Source organism: Prosopis cineraria, unplaced genomic scaffold, assembly GCF_029017545.1.
Source record: "Prosopis cineraria cultivar Desert tree isolate PC_DT_omini unplaced genomic scaffold, ASM2901754v1 PC5, whole genome shotgun sequence".
In the NCBI taxonomy this organism is placed as follows: domain Eukaryota; kingdom Viridiplantae; phylum Streptophyta; class Magnoliopsida; order Fabales; family Fabaceae; genus Prosopis; species Prosopis cineraria.
The window spans coordinates 16,658,923-16,677,269 of NW_026555336.1; the positions used below are offsets into that span (position 1 = coordinate 16,658,923).

At 33.3% G+C, this 18,347-nt stretch overlaps 1 long non-coding RNA gene across 1 annotated transcript; it reads right to left on the bottom strand.

Annotated features, from left to right (window-relative positions):
- Positions 1 to 15,275: 15,275 nt before the first annotated feature.
- LOC129310573 (uncharacterized) lies at positions 15,276 to 16,845 on the bottom strand. Its single transcript, XR_008593140.1, has 4 exons — positions 16,356 to 16,845; positions 15,990 to 16,269; positions 15,806 to 15,907; positions 15,276 to 15,731 (listed from the first exon to the last, which is right to left on the bottom strand). It is a non-coding gene; the product is annotated as an uncharacterized LOC129310573 (long non-coding RNA).
- Between the last annotated feature and the right edge of the window lie 1,502 nt (positions 16,846 to 18,347).

An 18,347-nucleotide genomic window follows, 5' to 3' on the forward strand; every position in this document is an offset into this window, starting at 1 on the left:
GTAGGTGAATAAGTTATAGTGGCTGAACCACCTCTTGTTTTCAATGAGGAACTTGCTCAACTTGAAGAGACTGAAAACTTGAATTAAAATTCTGCACCTATTCCTCTTGAAACTGTGCCAATTGTGGAAGAAGAGCATGAGAAATCTAAGGCCAATCATGAAGTAAAAGAGGCTAATGTGCAAGCCTTACATGAAATTGAGGAAAAGTCACAAGAAGAAGAGAGTTTGGAGGACTTAAAACATGAGGAAATTGAAGTTCAAGGAAATAACTATGCAAAGCCTAAAGGTAAATTGAGTGATGTTGATCTTATGATTGAAGAATTTAGTGATGATCTTGCCTCGTTGTTTAGTATTGATTCATACTCTCATACTTCCATATCTCCTTTTACTTGTTTGAATTATTTTATACACCAAAATTGTTTGGAAATTGATGAGTACTTGAATGATGGTAATACATCTTCTCATGAATTACTTGATCATAATAAAATGTCTACTATACTTGAGCTTCATGGGCATCAAAAGGGTATTTTGTCATGTGATATAGGTACAAAGATCGAAGGAGCCAATTTTAAAGAATTTTCTCTACTCAAGCTTGATGTTCATAAGGTTCCTAAGCTATTGGAGGAAAATTTTACACTCATAGTACCTTTCTCCATTGAGATAATAGAAGAGACCAAGAGCTTACATGATGAGAAGATTGAGTCAAAGACTAACCAAGTCAAACCTTTAATAGAGGAAGATCTTATCTATGAAACTTTCAAGGAAATCACATCATGTGATTTTGCACCGGATAAGGAAGGAGAACAATCCACATCATACATCTTGGAGCCATTCCAAATTGATCCTAAGCATCTACCCAAGATGCTAGGAAAGAAGAGTATAATGAGTAGCTTTATCTACTCCTTAAAGATAAAAATTTCAAGTTCAAGAGCTTATGGAGATTTAAACTAAGGTTGTATCTTTCTAACCTTAAACTTTTACCTTTCTTTGTTTGATATATTTGATGATTGGGTATAGGCGATCAATGTAGTAGGAAAATTAGAGCTTATTTACTTCGTTTGTTTGTTGTTTTTTGTTATTTGCTTTGGAAAAAAATAATTCTATACCACACTTTTATTAAGTATGCATCCATATTGATTTTACCTTGTCATATCATTAGTCTATGCATTCATTGAGGACAATGCATGATTTAAGTATGGGAGAGAGATAAACATTTTGTTTTCTTTGTTTTGGGTTTTGAAAAATTTTATAAAATTGAAAAAAATAATTTGCTTTATTTTGTTTTTTTGAGGTTACCTAATGACCTAACTCTTGAATGGATATTTTGATGCTTGAAATGTGGTAATTTTAAGGATTGAATAGATATGAAGTGAATATTCTTTTATTTTGAATTAATGGATTAGAGTGTTACATTACCCTTTCATGAAGAAGCCAAACACTCGTGTGTGATTAGTTCCTTAATGAATTACCCTCTTAAATTTGTTTCACTTCTTATTTGAGGTCACATTTCTTGCACTTGCTTGATAGAAAATCAAAGATGGCATTCACAAAAAAGACAAGAGATAAAAATCTAACCCTATTATTATTCAATATCCTTTATTAGCCACTTTGACCTTTTAATTTGATTCTTAAAATAAATATTCACCTTATTTTTTCTAAGGGATGCATGGTACACTTTTATATCTTTTTAATATGCATTTTCTATCCATTATTGTAATGCCCTCGCTAACATTACCATGCACTCCACTATAATTGATCTAATCAAATCAAAATTATTTATTTTGAAAATATGAAAGCCTTGGGATCCTAATAAAAACTTTCAGAAATCATTTTATAACTTTATTTAGGTATACATCTTTATACATATAGTAGAAGCAATAAACCTATCTACTCAAGGATTTGGAAAACATGTGCATCACTAAAAAACAAAGTGAAATTTGGCGCCGTGCACCACAGCTCGTGCCACATGTGACATAGAGGCGACAGTCGCTCGCTCTGTGCCATTTGCCACGGCATGCGAGTACATGCACCGTGGGGGTACACACCTGAATTAGCTATCAAATGGCAATTTCTGATATGAAATTCAAATGCATGTCATTTCCACATACGATGTCAATTATGATGGTTCAAGTACTCACACGAAGCTTATTTCAAAATCTTAATGATACTGGTTTCATTTCAATTCGATATCTCTATCAAAAATTGAACACCCAAGTGCATTTTGACTATTTTTTATCTACTTTTTGCCACTTAAGTGTCTCAATTCAAAACCAATTGTCATTAGCCCTTTCTGGGCTTTGACCAAGTCCAAATGGACAATACACACCTGATTGACCACACACATGCATAATATATCAAACATACACACATTTGACCTGTAAACCACCCAGTTCACACTTTGGGCCAGAATCATATTTTCATTTCTTTAAACTCATATATGGCCAAATCACTGCATATAATCTCAACCATCTTATATTCACACATATTACATCTATCCACTAGCCCATCCAATCATTTCATCATTCACATTTATACAAGGACTAAGGAGCTCAAATCATAGAACATATCACAATTATATCTTTATGCACATGTACAAATCCTTGGCAACTTATACATATACAAGACTAACTAACAACTAAATTCATTACACTAAATCTTTATAAAGGCTTAGCGAGAGATCTCAACTCAACGAATGCCTTCCCCTTCAAACCACTAGCAAACAGAGCTTGAAAAATGTAAATAACCATGGGTGAGATAAAAATCATAGTAACCAAATATAGTTCATTAAATGTCTATTACCACAAATAATCATGCTAAAGTATAAAAAACTAAGGTAATATCACGTATATATCAAAATATGAAATGAATCCTTTTTTCAAAATAATTCACACAAATACACACTAACATGACCATCTAGCCCACCGAACCTTCAATGCTCCCCGATATTAAAATCATAGGCTCTCTTGGATCAACCACTTATTGATATGAGCACACTTTCGGTGGTAGAAAACACCTGGCTAAAGGTAATCTAACCCACCAACAGACTATGATTTTCCCTCTTCACACATTTGTAATAGAGGCATTGTTGGCTCCTAATTGCACCTTATTAAGCAGAGTTGCCAGACTATCTAAATGTCCTATGGTGATAGTCCCATAATATACTATACCAAATTACCTATAGTAACAGCTCGTATAATGCTGCATGGGATGTCTCATGGTGCCAACCTGACCATATGAATTTTTCACTCACATATCTTCACACATACACATCCCCCACATATCCTGGGTGAACTCCTACCCCTATGATCATGCTCTTCACAATTTTCACTACTTATATACATTTCCACAACATATATAATGTCATATATATATATATATATCATTTAAATTCAAATAACATTTCAAATCTCATTTTACAAACCATTGCTTATGCAAAAAAAAATTCAATGACAAATCATGAACAAAACTCTTCAAAACCACAACTTTATCATTTATATTTACTTCTATACAGTTATAATAGTTAATAAACACAATCAACTATATAGTTACCTCAACCCTTTTGTTCGATAAAAAGGGTTACCTATGTAACTTCAACCTTATTTAAGTTCTTTTCTTACAATTCGTGTGTCACACACTAGAATCTACACAGAATTGGCTTTCAGAGTCAATTCCTCTATTGACCAAAAGTGCCAATTATCACATTTAAACACTTAATTGCTATCAATTCCACATTTCACACTAGATTATGCATATTGGCACTGATTACCCCTCATTCCAAGCTTTAACATTTTTTAGCAATTTTCTCTTACTGCTCTCTCTCTAGATTAGGGCAATTCTTACCTACAGCTTCAAAGCTTTATCTTTTCATTTTCAAACCAGTCACAAAGCACTATTTTACTTCCAACGAACCTTTCTATTACTATAGAGTAAGAAATTAACTCCTTAAAACTCCCAAATTCATTTTCTCACTAGTTAAAACTAAGAGAAAATAGGGTAGGTTCGAAGGTTAAGCATAAGGTATGTGACTTACCCAATAAGTAGCAAGTCAAGACACCATCCTTGCTCCTGATTTAGCTTGCCCTAGCACAGCCCTTAGTCTTCTCCATGTTTGAGATCTCCTCCCATGTTTCTCCCTTCTGTTTCACGAGCTGGACACTGTTAGAAATTGTACCTTAGGGCCAATCATTATACTATACACATTATTATTTAATGAATTTCTCTTTTGTTATCATAACAATTGCATGTTCAATATGATAACTGTAACCCTAGACAAACTATAATGATTGTCCTAAAAGTCCTGGTCAGTCATCTTTAAGGAATTATAGACAAAACAAGACTAGTAGGACTTTGATTAATTTTAAAGATATAAATTAAAGTCATAGGCACTTGAAAGAGTACAAGGTGCTAGACTGACCCGTTATGAGAAAGCTGTATGGTACAAGTCATAAGCTTATCTCATATGTAACTATATCACTAAGCCCTTCGACTTGAGATGTTCATGGATTCTTACATGATGACCACTAAACTTTGACCTAGTCTGAAGTCACCTTTGACCGGGTGATCGTAAAGGCTATGATTAAATTTAGTGATATTCATGTAGAGAAAATATGAGTGGTCAAAATGAAATTTTTCCCTCACATTAAGTAAGAGATATTACCAGGCCCCTCGATGAGTAAAGTTGAGAAAATGTATGGCCATACTACAATAGAAAGATTTTTTCCATTATTACTATCAGTCTACTCAGAGATCGAGAAAGAAATGGTTGGGTAAGGGAGAATGACAATTCTATGTCTCATGGTTGATCAAAATATCACGTGACAAAAGGGATGTGATATAGTTGCATGATAGGTTACATCAGATCATCGATCCTCATGTGAATGGGTAGTTGTGATGTCTTGCTAAAGGCCACTTATGGTAATTAGCCTATTGCCAATTTCATATGGGCCTACAAGGTCGCATACAAGAACAGCCCAACTCGGCTATAATGTCCAAGTTAATTGAATCTGAAATATGTCTAGATCCAATGAATGTAATAGAGGGTGAATGAATTTTATATATACATTTGAATATTTATTTGATAAATATATATATATATATGAAATATAAAAATTCAAAAATAATTATATATATATTTGAAATATATATATCCATATATGTGTATATATATCAAATATATGTATATGATATATAAAATTAAATATAAATAATATAAATATATATATATATAAATTTTCAAAATATTTATGTATATATATTCGTATCTATAAATATAATATGTATATGTGATATATATTATATTATATTATGTTATATTAGCTTTAAATTTAAATTTATATGATAGATGAAATTTAATAACTAACATGATATGAGAAGAATATCATGTCAGTTTACAATTTAAAGTTATAAGATAAATTTGAATTAGATATGATATTATGAATTAAATTTATTAGATAAATTTAATTAAATTTTTGTGGGCTTTTAAGTGAAAGATGAAAACCTTTTTTATATATTATATTATAGATAGGGACGTCCTTATGAGGATGAGAGAGTAGAACAGTTCTGATCACAAAAACACACTATGAGAGCCACGAAAAACCTATAGAAAGGAAAACTACCGTTCAAAGAAGAACGGAAGTTGAGAGTGCTAGCACGTTGTTTGAGTTAGAGAGCTATTTGTGTGGATACCAGTAGAGGGAGTAAAGTAAATTCATTATTAGCTTTTGAGATCCAACTCTTGAAGAGAACGTATGCCAACTTCAAAGAATTAAAAGGTAACTCTTCTATCCACCTTGACTTAAACGAGTTTGTTTGGTCCATATCAGGATGGGACTTTAAAATTTTAATCTTCTATTACGCTTATTATCCATTAGACACGTCCCTATTATTTAATTTTTGCTCCATGCATTGTGGCATATTATCCCCCGTCGCGGCACTGGCATAGTAAGAGAAATCCCTACTATGCTCACATACTTTGCTTCGGGACTCCGCTCTTCTACTCATATCTGTTCATATAACATCCTAGTCAATATAACACTTTAATACTTTAAGGTGTCCATTCAATTGAATTAGGTTATGCTTTACATATTAAGGGATATATCTAGACCATAGTATTATCTTAGTCACACTAGTGTATAAATGCTTAACTAAACCGGTTATAATTATTTATTTAAACTGGTTCTACAATCGGTTTAGATAGGACCCGTTTAGATATGTGAAGGATATCTAAACTGGTTATACAACCGGTTTAGAAAAAGGGATATTCTAAACCGGTTTAAAACTGGTCTAGATAAAATGTAAATAAAAAGATTTTTTTGTCACATTTTAAAAATACACTTCTAAACCGGTTATGATATCATAACTGGTTTAGATATGCATAACATCTAAACTGGTTAAGGTCACAACCGGTTTAGATGTTAGGTCACAAACCGGTTTAGAAACATTGCTTTGTTAAAAAAAACCATTTTATTTTTCACTTAACCCACTAATGATAGGATGCAAACTTGTAAATTAAAAGGAATATATACATCCAGCCAACTAGAATACAACCCAATTCAATCAAATTAATTAAAAATATTTACAATTTCATTTAATATTCAATATCCAAATAAATGCAATAATTTTTCCTAATTCAACTATACCTATCCTAAACTCACTCATTAAGTGGATTATTGTTGTGAAGCTCTAACATAATAGTCCCCAATGTCTTTTAATTTTTTGGATCTCTGATTGTGGAAATGGAGATGAATCATTAAACATCTGAAAAATCAAGGAGAAGGAATTTAAGTTAGCAATTCCAAGTGAATAAAAGATATATTAGATCTCTAAAATTAAGTTTACCTCTTTAGTAAACTCTGTCAAGCCAGCCGTGATGATGTTGTACACGTGTCTCAACACATAAAAGCCACACAAGTTAGTAGGGGTTGATGACGACTCTGTAGAATAACACAACATTGTCAAGTTTAAATTCAAAGAAAGCTCTCTAAAAAAATTATGATGATAGATATTAATTACCTTTGGTGTTATCCATATAGGATCCTTGACATCACATGGGGCCTTGCCTAACCAAACTTGCTGGCTAATCCTCATAGCCCTATCATCAACATCACATAGTTAGTAACTTAATCAAATAGAATAATATATTACGGAAACACACTTACTGTTCACAAGACTTCTTTATTCTCGGATTGAGTTTACGATGTAGAGAACATAAAAAAAGGATAGAATTGCTCTTCATTAAAAACACTATCAATTGCCAATGTGTACTGCCAAAAAAAAGTGATTTAAGCAAATATTCAATACTATTACAAATAAATTCAAATATATTTACTTACAAATAGAGAAACGAGGAAAAGTAACACTCTTTGTCGCCTTCATTGAGCCTCTGATTCATGTATTCCTCTTTTGTCTCTTTAGTGGTCTCTTTATCATTAGTGCAACGTGGGCAAAAAAATCCGTATTGTTTGTCTTTGCCCGAGGAAACCAACATTTGATGCAAAAACCTATGATAGTGCAAACAAGTTAATTCCAAGAGCTCAATTGTTCAATTTCATTTAATTTTACACTTAGAATAAGATACTTACATCATTCCAATTTGAATGTTCATCATAGTTTGGTCACCATCAATGAGAATCTAGCCTAGATCCTCATTTTAAACAAAAACTTGGTAGTTGTTAATGCCAATAAGATCAGGAACTGCTTTAAAACTCTGGGAGGAAATGATCCACCATATGCCAATAGGACAAATTGGTTCTATGGACTCAACTAGCATAACTGTGTCTTTCGACCCATTTTATCAAATGATGGATTCTCCTGTTAAATTAAAAAATTTAGTAAATGTGCTTAAATTTAAAGGAATGCATGACATTAATTAATTCTATTACTAGATCTTGAGGCATCCTAACAAGTCTCTTTGGCCATAAAGTAAAAGTGCCCTTAGCATCTTTTACTGTCTTAATCTTATCAGTAGGGAACGATACATGAGCATCATCAATTTGGACCTCTTTAATGCTAACCTTGACAACATCTTCTTTGACTTTCTAGAAGTGGCATTTCAACCCCTCATGGATGAGACCGCGTGCTACTAAGCGTTTCTTTGGATCTTCCACATATAAGAAGCATAGCTCAATGTTAGGAGCTAGGTCATCCTCTGAAGGAAGTGGAACGATGTTACTTCCTTTAGTGCTTGGATGACAAGCAAGAGTGGGTATGTAGGGCACTCGACTCCTTATATGAGCTCATCATCATTAACATTTCCTCCTTCATCTTTTACAATTTAGCTTCAAGGGTAATCTCAACCTCTACCCTTGCCTTTACTCTTGCTTGAGCTAGTATCATAGTCATCTCTCCCTTGTCACAAATCCTGAAGAATGGCATTAACGAGGTGGTCCAAATACATCCCTTATACTCACCCCTGATCTGACTCCCCTAACACGTCCAGGATGCTCTGGTTTCCCTATAGCTACAATCAATATGTCATTCCTTCCCTCTGGAATGAATGATCCATTAGATTGTTTTTGTTGAAGCTCATTCTGTAACATACAAATAACAAAAACAAACAATTAGCAATGTTTTATGTTTAAAAAAATACACAGAGGCAAATTGCTATACTTACAATTTTGGCAGCAACAACACGAGCACACTCGCTTGAAAAGGACCCATCCTTCTTTTGGTGAGCGTGGATCCATCTCTTATCACGACGTACTGGAGATGGTGGAGATAGTAGAATTGAAGGATCAGATCGAGCTTCTTCTTCTCTCTTAATCCTCTTGGCCTTCATCAAGACTTTATTGGCTAAAGCATAACCTCTACAAGACATTATTTGGGGACAATTATTCATTCTCCCAATCTCTTGTGCCCTTCTCCTTCTTTCCTGTGAATTAAAATTAATAAAACACATTAAATTAGATGAACTAATAGAAAATAAATTAAAATAAACCTACTCACCAAAGCCTCTGGTGTAGTCTGAAGCCTAAAGAATTCTTTAAAAGTAGCTGCATCCAAAAATGTATACTGCATGCAAGGATCAAGCCAAGGCTATCCTTCTGGCACTTCAACATGCACATATCTATGAGCTAGTGATGTCTTGAAACTCCTTCAATGTTCAAAAGCCCAGATCATCAACCTTCGCTTAAAATCTGCACTAGTAGGGACTTCGTAGGTGACCTACAATACGTGCATTACTAATTGTTAATGACATAGTAATAATAATTAGTAACAAGAGATGAAAATGCACTTTTTATACATTGATGGCTTCTCAAATCTATTCTTTCACACCTTCTAGGACATCGTCCCATGTGGGTACTAATATATTCAGCTTGCTGCGGGCTTGGAGGGCTGCAAACTAGTATACTTGGTCGCATTAGGCCTGATTGGCTTCCAATTGTTATCAAACTGAATCGGAATCTTTTCACCTCTATTTCAACTCAGAGCCACCTCTCTTAATTGTGTGCCACTTTTAGGTCTCCTCGTTCATGCAGATTGGTTGCTAGGCATATTCTGGTCTACCGTTGTAGGGATGCTCTAGTCACCAGTAGTAGACATAATCGGAGTAGAAAGGTTGGGTTAGCCTCGATTAATGCTTTAATCCTTCATGATCCTGTTTAGGTAATAAATAAAATTCATGAGTGATATTGCTAATAAAAACATGTTCTAATATGAATCAAACACAAGAAATAACTACTTTAATAAATCATACATGTTCTAAAATAAATAATACAAGAAATACCTAATTTAAAAAATTAAACACAATGATAAATAAAGAACTAACTTTTAAGATAGTTTTAAATAGTGATATTCTCCCATATCCCTTCACGGTGATCATCTCTTGTGCCATGTTCATCATCCACTTCATCTTCTACATTCATTACAAGTAGGCCTCTTGAGAAAGAAGAAGTCTCGAAAATATTGAAATTTGGACAATCCTTCCCATCAATATTAACCTCTCTTTTCCTTTGAGAGCCATTGACCATCTTTTATTTCTCGGATCTGTGACATAAAACAATTGTTTTGCCTAGTCTGCCATAATAAAAGGTTCATTGCCAAAACTTAAATTATTCAGATTGACCAATGTATATCTTAACCTATCATGTTGAATACCATTGTTAACATTAACCCACTTGCATTTGAAAATAGGAATTCTAAATTTAATATAGTCAACCTTCCAGATCTCTTCAATACCTCGTAATAAGGCATGGGATGCGAATAAAGGATTATGGCTTTTGAATTAGAGAAGTGCATGCCTGAGGCTACAAGTGTAACACCACCGTTCTGTACATTACTCCTGTTATCTAAAGAGTTCGTGTAGAATAAATACCCATTAATTTTAAATGCAGTCTAGCATATAACATCACATTCAGGACCTTGTGCTAGGCCTTTAACAATATCAGAAATACAATCTTCCTTCTCAATCTTATGAACTACTTTGCAAAAGTATTATTATGTTCCCTAATCAGTCTTTGTTCATTCATCTTAGATCGACTATTTTGCTTCCTCACAAGTTCTTTATGCTCACTTATGTAGTCTTGAACTTGATCAACATTATTCAAGATGTGTAAATGAGCTTGTTGCAATTCATGAAGATCCACACTCTTTACAAAAATGCCACGTCTATGATCTTTGACATCACGTTGTCTCAATCCAAGCAGTCGTATATTATTCAAGTAATCTTGGTAAAATTCTGCTACTTCTTTAGAGACATATTTTTAAACAATGGATGCTTCAGGATGTCGTGGACTCTTCACATACCCTTTTAGGACTTTCATTGTTCCTTCAATTGGGTGCATCCATTGTAAATGAACAGGACCATGCAACTTTATCTCCCTCACTAGATGAACAATTAGATGTATCATAATGTCAAAAAATGATGGAAGAAAGAGTTTTTCAAGTTGGCACAAGATAAGATATTCTTCCTTTTCCAATTCATCCAATTCTTTAATCTCATGGACTTTACGACATATAACATTGAAGAAAAAGCAAATTCTATTTATGACATCTCTCAGTTCATCTTTCCAGAAACCTCGATTAGCCACCGAGAATAGTTATTGCATTAAAAATGGCAATCATAAGACTTGAGGCCTACAAATTTCAAATCCTTCATCAACACAAGCTTTTTAAAATTTGAAGAATATCCTGAGGGAACTTTCATGTTGTACAAGCAATCACAAAAGCTCATTTTCTCATCCTTACACAATATATGTTTAGCCGGGGGACAATAAGTCCGCTTACCATCTAGCCTTAGGTGTAATTCTTCTTTAATTTTTATATCCACCAAATCTAATCTTGCTTTCACACCATCCTTGGACTTGACCAGTATATTGAGAAGTGTTCCAATAATACTATCACACACATTCTTCTCCATGTGCATGACATCAATACAATGCCTTGCATCAAGATAGCGCGAATATGGAAGGTCAAAGAAGATAGAGCTCTTTTTCCATATATTTTTTTTACTAGTCTTTATAGCTTTACCGAATGTAACATTGATGTCTTTCACCAATTCATAAACTTGCTCTCCTGTCAATTGCTTTAGGGTAATTTCATCCTCTTGGCCGCCATAAAAAGCTTTCTTCATTTTATGATAACAGTGACCCTCTTCAAGAAATCTCCTATGGCCAAGGTAGACTGTCTTCTTTCTATGATGAAATTGATAGTAACATGTGCCTTCTTCACAAATTGGACATGCTTTATGCCCCTTAATACTATAACCTGACAAGTTTCCATATGCAGGAAAGTCATTTATGGTGAAAAAGATCATTGTACGTAGCTTGAATACCTCCTTCTAATTCGTGTCAAACACGTCCACACCTACCTCCCACAGCTTTTTCAAGTCTTCAATCAAGGGTTTTAGGTACATATCAATGTAATTCCCTGGTTGTTTCGGTCCCGAAATGAACATAGATAACATGATATACTTACGTTGCATGCACAACATAGGGGATAAGTTGTAAATCACCAATAAAACAGGCCATGAGCTGTGTATATTGCTAAGGTTGCCATAAGGATTCATGCCATCTATACTAAGTCCAAGCTGAGATTCCTTGGATCAATGCTAAACTCAGGAAACAATGTATCAATTTTCTTCCATTGTTCCGAATTAGCAAGATGTCGAAGCTTTCCATTAGAAATCCTCTCATCCGCATACCATCTTAGATTCTTTGCATCCTTTTCATTAGCAACAACTATTGAAACCTTGGTATAATTGAAAGATACCATAGTACCTTTGCAGGAGCTTTGTTCTCTTTATACCTTTGTATCTCACATATCGGACACTTCTGCTCCTCTTTATGCTCTTTCCTATACAATATGTAGTCATTAGGGCATGCATGTATTTTCTTAAATTTCATGCCCAGTGGACATAGAATTTTCTTTGCCTCATAGTAACAAACCGACAACACATTCTCTTTTGGAAGCATTAATTTCAACAACTCAAGCATTTATGTGAAACTCTTGTCGCTTTACCCAGATCTAGCTTTTAAGTTTACCAATTCTAACACTGCTTTCAATAGACTATATTCCTCACAACCCAGGTACAAAGGTGTCTCTACATCATCGCACATATTATTATACACCTGGGATTCCTCAAAGGCCTCTTTACCTACATCATGAATCATGTCCTCCAATCGATCAGTCATATCATCATTATCATAGTCATCATTAACATCCTGAGATTGAGATGTACTTGGCATCGGCATGTTCAATCTTTCACCATGCCATATCCATACTCTATAACTTTTGAGAACCCCTCACAAATTAAATGTTCATATATGTCATTTACACTTAACCGCCTCTCATTCAAACAGTCCCTATAAGGACAAGAAAACCTCCTACTATCATCTTCAGCATTGTTTTGAGCAAATTCCAGAAACCCTTTAACCCCATTAACATATTCTGTACTTGTTCATTTAGCATCTATCCAACTACGATCCATGTATAATTTGACCTCCTAAAACATGATAGAGTTCATGGATTATTACCAAATCTATTACAATAGGGCCAAACCAAAAGTTCTAAAATAGAGGAAGGGATAGGCAATTCTATATTATTTGGCTCTTTCCATATAAAGGAAAGGGTAAATAATAATTTTTAAAAAATTTTCGGCGAAGTCTCCCCTAAAAACTGGACTTTTCAATAATTTTATAATAGAAAATATAATAGCATAACTTTACAAATATAATAGATTCAAAATTTTAAAACCAAGACTTTACAAATAAAAATTGCTCAATAGCCATTCCTAATTATTCCATAAAATTAAACTTTTTTGTTAGAACGTCAAATGTAAATTATTTCCAAACCACACCATAAAGCCTTTTTTTTTTACTCAACTAACTACACATATCTTCATCACCACTTCATTGTTAAATTCCTTTACACTATTCACGTGAAGTTCAAGAGTCATTAACACCTGAACTATATATGCTTCTTATATCTTAAATATGAGTTAGTTAAATCCCAAAATACATATTCAAACAAAATTCCTTCTAACAAGTATTTTATCAAACACTTGGCAAGCATCCAATCATACACCAATACCAAGTTCTTCCTCGTCAATTCCAACTCTGAAAATTTTATAATAAAGATATTTGAATCCATTAACTTCCAGAATATATATATACACCTTAATGAAAAATACTTAAGTGGATTATAAGAATCATGCCATTTCTCGTCTAATATGGTCCTACCTTCTTTATTCTTGAATGCAGTAAGTGGATTATAAGAATCATGCCATTTCCCTTCTTGGAATTCTTTTCCATACAAGTGATTCATGATCTATACATTTAATAAGTGAAGGCAACACCTCAGTCTTCCCTTTTTCTTAGTATGGCAATGGCTTAAAGTCATGTAGGTTTCTGCCAGAATTGCTGGTATGGGGTTAATTCGGTGATATTCTACCATGTAAAATACACTGATTGCATGTAAATCAATTATCCCTATAACAAATGGGAATAAGATTATTCCATAAATTACCATAGCAAAAACCCTATTGAAAACAATCCATCTTTTCTGTTCAGCCAATTTAACCATGTATTTCTCCATAAATGCCCTTGAAATCCCCTCCTCCTTTCCTGGACAAAGAAATTTGAGCTCCTCAATATTTAGGTCAAGAAGCTTGGCAATTTGATTTTTTAATGGTACATATCTTGGGTATTTATAAACTTGATCTCCTTCCTCAAGAGGTATCTCTAAGAAAGCTCCATATTCCTCTATTGTAGGAGCGAGTTGAAAGTCTGGGAATGTAAAACATCTCAACATATCATCTCAGTACTGCCCCAAAACAATCATGGCATCAGTTTAAACTGGTACGTAAAGCAAGTCCAAAAGATCCCCATATTTCTTCCTAAAACCAAATAATGAATTCCTTTTGATGTGTCAAGAAAATTCTTTCAAGTCATCTAATGTTTCCATCATTGCCTCCAACTTTATTCCCTTGCCTCTATACACCACTCTCGTTGGAATTCACTACAACAAAACAACGTTTTTCTTCCGGCATAAATCTGTGAGAAATCACTTAAATTTTTTGAGAAATAATTTTCTCATAGCATTTCTCATGCCAAAAGGTTCGTTACTAAACCTATCAAAGGAAAAAACATTTCACACGAATGGAACTGTGAGAATCATTTCTCATGCCCTTATCCGTAAGAAGTTCTTACTGAGATGAAATTCGTGAGAAGTTCTTGCGGAAACTTTGTGAGAGTATTTCCTTTAATATAAATTTGTGACAACTTCTCACATATTATTGGCATGAGAAATTCTCTCATATAAGGATGTTGTGAGAATTTCCTATGATAATATTCTATGAGAAATTCTCATGCATAATAAAGCTGAGAGAATTTCTTTTAAAATAATACTGAGAGAAATGTAAGACAAATTCTTATATACAACATCCATGAGAAATTCTCTCATAACAATACACCGTGAGAAATGCTAACAGTTTGTTTAATTGTTTTTCTCACTAATTTGATGAATTAATTTTCATGAGAAATTTATTCTCACAGAATTTTATTAGAAGAAATTTTGTAAGAACTCTATATTATTATCATTATTTATTTGATTATTTAAAAATTCTATTATAAACTTGTTAAAATATTTCTCAAATAACAGACAACAACTAAAAATAGTTGACATATAAGCACATATGTCACAATTGAACCATCAGAAAATTGCATTATATCATAATGTTTATAGCAAAGTTCATAATACTATGCAATAAAAGTCATAACACATAAAACATGAAATCACATAAATTCATTCTCACTGAACTCATCATCCTCATCATCCTCTTCATCATCAGAACCATCTTCTTGTGAGTCATTCTCCAAATCACCACAACCCTCCTCATTATTGGTTTTAGAAAAACCACCTTTTTCAAATTTGCTTATCTGTGCCATAATCATTGCCCATTTTTGATCCATTCTTTCTTCCCTAGCACGAAATTCTTCCTCCCTTCTTTCTTCCCTAGCTCAAAATTCTTCCTCCCTTACTTGCAAAGATTCAACAACCTTTTCAAATCTATCCTCATAAAATTTTTTCTGTTCTTCTAGTTGTTTCTTTAAGAGTGCAATCTCACCAAATGTATTGGCACATTGAGTTCCATTAGAATTAAGAAGCCCTGCCTGTGTTCCAAGCCCATAAACTCGACCCCTCTTATTTTTCCCCCCAACCACCTGAAGCCATAAAGCAGAATCGAAAATACTAGCATCGGATTCTTGACATTCTTTTAATTGCTCAAACTCATTCTGCATTAAAATAAAATAATGTTAAAATGTATGCCTAAAAACAAAAAAAAAGAATAAAGACTTAAATAACTTACATAAGTGTCAGCAGCTCTCTTTCCAACCTAACCTTTTTCCTCATCATGTTGAATTTTCTTGAAAACCTCAGGATATTCACAAGGCCTTCCCAATTCAACTTCCTACATGATTTATAAAAAATGATAGGATTAACTCAATAATTAAAGAATGAAAAAAATACATATATATTTGAATAATTCTTACCATTCTTCTTCTATGCTCTATAAATGTTATTCGTCCCCCTTTATGCACACATCCTCCTGTGTTAGCTGCTCAATTTTTTTTTATTTTTCTCAGATTTGGCTTTAAATTCATTACTTTCCCAATATTTTTCAAGCTCCTTTCGAGGTCCAGGCATTAACCATTCACCTTTTGTTTTCCCAATTCGAATGTCCCTCAAAGAGGAGCGAATTACCCCACTATATTTCTTCTTCCATATTTTATGAACATCACCATCTAAAGTTGGGTCCCAAGCACATCTTAGCTACATATAAAAATATGAAAATGTCAAGTGCTATAAAATAAAATATTTGTATCAATAAGTTGTAAAGAATTAGTAAATTAGCTCACTTTGAATTCATTAAACCATAAATTTTTAACATTTTATGGGACTTTACTAAATGCAGGCCATCCACTCTCATACTTTGAATGGATTATTCTAGATAAGATTGACACTGATTCAACTGAAGGAAGTGACCTACAAAAAGAACAAGAATTAGTATATAACAAGTAACAAGTGATAACATAAAAATTCCAATAAAAGATACTTACTCCTCATTACCCTCAGTCGAATCACCAGGCGACCATCACTTAATCTAGACCCGACATCATATGTTTGATTAGACAAGCCAGCTATATCTGTACTCAGTCTAGAAGAATCAACCTCGAATCTCGGTGATCGATTGCTAGCAACTTGCGGCTGAGTTCGTGGTAATTGTGTGACCAATGGTGATTGGGGTGGTAAAGGATGTGTCTCAGGTGGTGATAGTCATGTATAAGGTAGTGATGGCTGTGTATTAGGTAGTGATGGCTGTGTTTGAGGTATTAAAAAAGAAGCAAGTGATTGGGATTGTGATGATTTCGTTATCTTAGCCTTCTTCTTCTTCTTCTTAGATATCACTATATCTTTTTGAGAAGACGTCATCTAAAGTTAATTAAATAAATAAATAAGTAGATAACTAAATAAAATAAAATTTTATAATAACAAACTAACTAATAAGAATAATAAACAACATAATAATAATTACTTTACCAATTATAATCAATCACTGGCTAAATAGTAATCAGAAGGAGGATCTTCTTCTGTCTCAGATGTATCAGTAGGCAGTATATCTTCATTCAAATTTTCATCACTTGATTGTGAATGATCATCAATATCCTCTTCATTCTCACATGAGAGTGCATTATCAAATTCTTCACTCTCACCTATATTATCTTGTAAATCTTGTTCATCATGTTCGTACTCAATTAATTGGACTTGTCGATTGGTGTCATCTTGAAATGGTGTATCTTCATTTTCATTATCAATATCATCAACTCTATTCCTCGCTTTGGTTGTAATAACAACAAGCCAATTTTTCTTGGCAATAATTAATTTTGGACATGGTGTAAAATACACTTGTTGAGCTTATTGTGCAAGAATAAATGGATCATCCCCCTTGTATGTTCTTTTCGCATTTACCTCAACAGTGCCATATTTAGGAGAAACTCGAGTTCCTCTTGAACTAGGATCAAACCATTTACATTTAAAGATTGTTAAAAACTTGAATGGTTTTCTAGTGAACTGTAATTGTATTATCTCCTCTAAGACACCAAAGTAAGAAGATTCAAGTTGACCATGATTACTTCCCTTAACCATAACTCCACTATTAGTGGTCTTCCTCCCTTTTGCCCATACATTAGTATGAAACTTGTATCCATTTACTGACCATTGATGAAATGTTTTTGCTGGCCTCATAGGACCCCAAGCCAAAGAAATCAATAACTCATCTTGTATATTATTTTGAGGATTGAAAATCTATTTCAAATAAAATATCTACATTAGTATGATTTTATAAAATATGATCTCATATAAATTCATTAACACAAACTTACATAATCTTTGAACCATGTAGGAAATTTGGAAGATATACACTTATCCACCTTCTCATTTGATAAAGTATGATCCATAAAAAGCAATTCATTGACATAAATGCTATATAACACAAAATAAGATTAGCCTTAGAAAAAGTATATGTTGAGTCAAATAGGAAATTACAATGTGATATATATAAAATCTTACTTGAGAATAGGTTTAACTTCAGGACAATTAAGAAGAACATACAAGATTATTGCATGTTCCTCCTCTGGGGTAAGTTGACGAGTGTTTTGTGTTATTTTTCCATATGGTTGGCTAGGATAATTGAAGATGGAGATAGGAGGATAATCATCACGCTCCCCACCATCATCATTACGGGGAACTCTTCTAGTTCTTGATTGAACATGTTCCTCAAAATAATAAGAGCAAAAGGTAGAAGTTTCTTCAAGAATGTACGCTTCACAAATAGAACCTTCAACATGAGC